Source organism: Camelina sativa, chromosome 15, assembly GCF_000633955.1.
Source record: "Camelina sativa cultivar DH55 chromosome 15, Cs, whole genome shotgun sequence".
In the NCBI taxonomy this organism is placed as follows: domain Eukaryota; kingdom Viridiplantae; phylum Streptophyta; class Magnoliopsida; order Brassicales; family Brassicaceae; genus Camelina; species Camelina sativa.
This window is the reverse complement of record NC_025699.1, coordinates 5,599,438-5,602,827: the sequence shown is the minus strand read 5'-3', so window position 1 is coordinate 5,602,827 and position 3,390 is coordinate 5,599,438. Positions and strand designations below refer to the sequence as shown.

General features: G+C 42.9%; 1 pseudogene; it reads right to left on the bottom strand.

Moving 5' to 3' along the window:
- On the bottom strand, nucleotides 259-2,986 carry LOC104745512 (annotated as a pseudogene).

The following is a 3,390-nucleotide window of genomic DNA, read 5'->3' as shown; positions in this document are numbered from 1 at the left end:
AAGACTCAGAGTTTTACGATGGGATCAAAGCCAAAGCATATTAAGCTTGTCATCGAAAGAGAAAAACCAAGTTAAAACAGAAAAAAATAATTCAACTACAAACAAAACTTGATTGATCTTTCTATGATGTTAAAAGAGCAAACACATTTGTCTTCAATAAACACAGGGCGGAATAATGCTAGATCAAAAAAAGTGAACTATAAACGAGCCTAAGAGGGAGAACAGAGTCATTAAGAGTAAGAGTCAGTAATGGTCCGATTACAATTTGTCTTCAAAATCGGAGAGTGGAGTCATCTGTAGCTTCAAACCTTTTCTCTTCCTGATATCAGCAACCAATGTAGCAGCCTGTGAACCAGCCTCGAGCGGATCAGAAGACATCATGTCCCAATGGTCAAACACACACTAAGGAAAGGCTTGTCCTGAGGTTGCAGCCCTTAGCTGACCTGAGAAACCAAACGACTCCACCACAGGAAGGTAGGCTTTGATGTTGTAGAGAGGTGTTCTTGGCCTTTGCATTTCTTCAAACACGTGTCCACGCTTCTGATTCAACACACTGTAGATTCCTCCCAAAGCTCCCTCAGGTGCTTGGATCTCGACCATGTAAACCGGCTCAAGAAGTCTTGGCTTGGCGGTGAGCTGCGATGCGTAGATGACTCTTCTAGCTGTTGAAATCATCTGACCACCTCCTCTGTGGATTGCATCAGCATGGAGCACAACATCACATACCTCATAACAGATCCCTCTCATGTTTTCATCTGCTAAAGGACCTTCCTTTGAAGCCCATTGGAACCCAGCAACCCCTGAGTCCTTGATTTCATTCAAGTACTGCACTCCCTTACACATATCAACCACCATGTTGGGCCCTGTCGTGTCAGGTCCAAACGCCCAGATTTTCTTGGCAAGATCCTTGTCCCACCCAAACTCTTCTGCAAGAATCTTGGATCGAACCTTGGGGTCATCAGATGGACCAATGCGGCCTTCATCAATGGCTTCTGCTAAACCATCCTCCACTGGTCTGGCTTCCATGTAAAGACGGTTGTGTTTGTTTGGGGACTTACTCATCACAGTGCGGCTAGACCTCTCAAGGACTGTCTCTCGCAACGAAACAATAGGATCTGACACTATGATCTCAGCACCACCCATAAAATCTTGAAGATCCTTAACACAAATTTCAATGTGGAGTTCTCCAGCACCAGCAACAATGTGCTCACCAGACTCTTCCATTGTGCATAGAACCATAGGGTCAGACTTGGCCAGCCTCTTGAGACCTTCCACAAGCTTGGGAAGATCAGATGCAACCTTGCATTTTACTGCAACACGAACAACGGGTGAGACAGAAAACTTCATGGCACGAAGCGGGTGTGCGTCCACTTCCTTCTCATTAGTCAAGGTAGCATTCTTGGTGATGAACTGATCCAACCCAACCATAGCAACAGTGTTACCACAGGGAACATCCTCAACTGTCTCTTGCTTCTTACCCATCCAAATGACAGTCCTCTGCACACTCTTGACATATAAATCTTTCTTCTCACCAGGGACATAGTTGGGACCCATGATCCTGACTTTCAAACCAGTGGAAACGGTACCAGAAAAGACACGACCGAAAGCAAAGAACCTGCCCTTGTCAGATGCAGGAATCATCTTAGAGACATAGAGCATCAGAGGACCTTCTGGATCACAGTTTCTGATAGCTGCAGCATACTTATCATCAAGAGGACCTTCATACAAGTTCTCAACACGGTACCTCTGCGCAGTGTAGGGTGATGGTAAGTGAAAGATCATCATTTCAAGCAGAGCGGTACTGGCAGGGAGCCATGTTTGCATGACACGCTTCATCAAAGGCTTACCCATCAACTCTTTCTCATCGGGCTTCATCTGGACTCCAACTTTCTCTAACATCTTCCACAGCTTATCCTTCTGGTCATTCATACAAGTGTTGATGATCTGCTTAATGGGCTCATAACATAACTGAACAAACCCACGCTTGCAGCCTTGCAGGTCGCTGAACCAGTGTTTTTTGTGGTCCATTTTTTGGTTTCAGTATCATAGAAGTTCTCACCCCACAGCCTCTGCATCATTTTAGATTCAAAACATTTAAACTTGGAAGCATACATCTTAGCAAAATTGGTCAGAGTGAAAGCCCAACCGTGGAGACCAGCAGAGAAAGCCACTGTCCCCTTTTCAGGGTAAACCTGAACATCACCGAGGAGAGGATCCTCATACGTGGCCATGATGACATTAGCATTCTCAATCACCCTCTGGAAATTCTGATAAGCCTCTTCACCATCAACCTTGAGCTCAAGGAAACACCTGTCCATTTTGTTCACAGTCAAAACAGGCCTAATCCTTTCACCAAGAGCTTGCCTTAGCACAGTCTCGGTCTGAACACAGACACCTTCGATGCAGTCAACAACCACAAGTGCACCATCAGTAATACGGAGAGCAGCTGTGACTTCTGATGAAAAGTCGACATGTCCAGGAGAGTCAATGAGGTTGATGAGATACTCATTGCCGTCTCTAGCTCCAGTGAAACTCTTTAAAGAGTCATCGGTCATCTCATAGTAGAGAGAGATACCAGTAGACTTGATGGTGATACCACGTTCTGCCTCATCAGCACGCGTATCAGTCATACGCACATCACCAGCAGATTCTTGAGCAATAATGCCAGCAGCAGCAACAAGTGAATCCGTAAGTGTAGATTTTCCTGTCATCAAAAGATCAAAACTTTTTATTTCAGAATATATTTTTGATAGAAAACAGAACAACATGAACAACCGATTATAATGAAACAGAACAATACTATAAACGCTTCACGTTTTTAAATAAAAGCATAGGAATATGAGAAACACAAAAGCTTCATAAATCATCAGAGAAACGATTAAAAAAATAAAAGTAAACAAAAAAATATATATATACCATGATCGACATGGGCAATGACAGACATGTTACGGATGTTGTGTTTACGATCCATAATTTTCTGTTGCTCTTCAACTGTAAACTTCACCTGCAAGTAACAAACAAACAAAAAAAAAGGAGAACAAACCCGTTAGATTAATATCACACAAACGAATAAAAACAAAGCGTTAGAATCGATACTACAAAAAAGAAGAAGAAGAAGCCTTTACCATTGTCACTTGCTTTGTTTCTCACGATTACCAAAGTCTGCAGGGAATTGCTTTGTTTTTCACGATTGCCAAATTCTCTGCAGGAAAAAAAAAGAGAGATATAAGAGTGTTTTAGATAACTAGCACGCGCGATCGGGAACACATATAATATTGAAATCAAAGGTAGAATTCATAGATGAGTCAAGAACAACAGAAGATAGTTTAGACGGAGAAGAATCATAACAACTAACCTAACTAGCCTGGGGGAAAGATTTTGACACGCCGA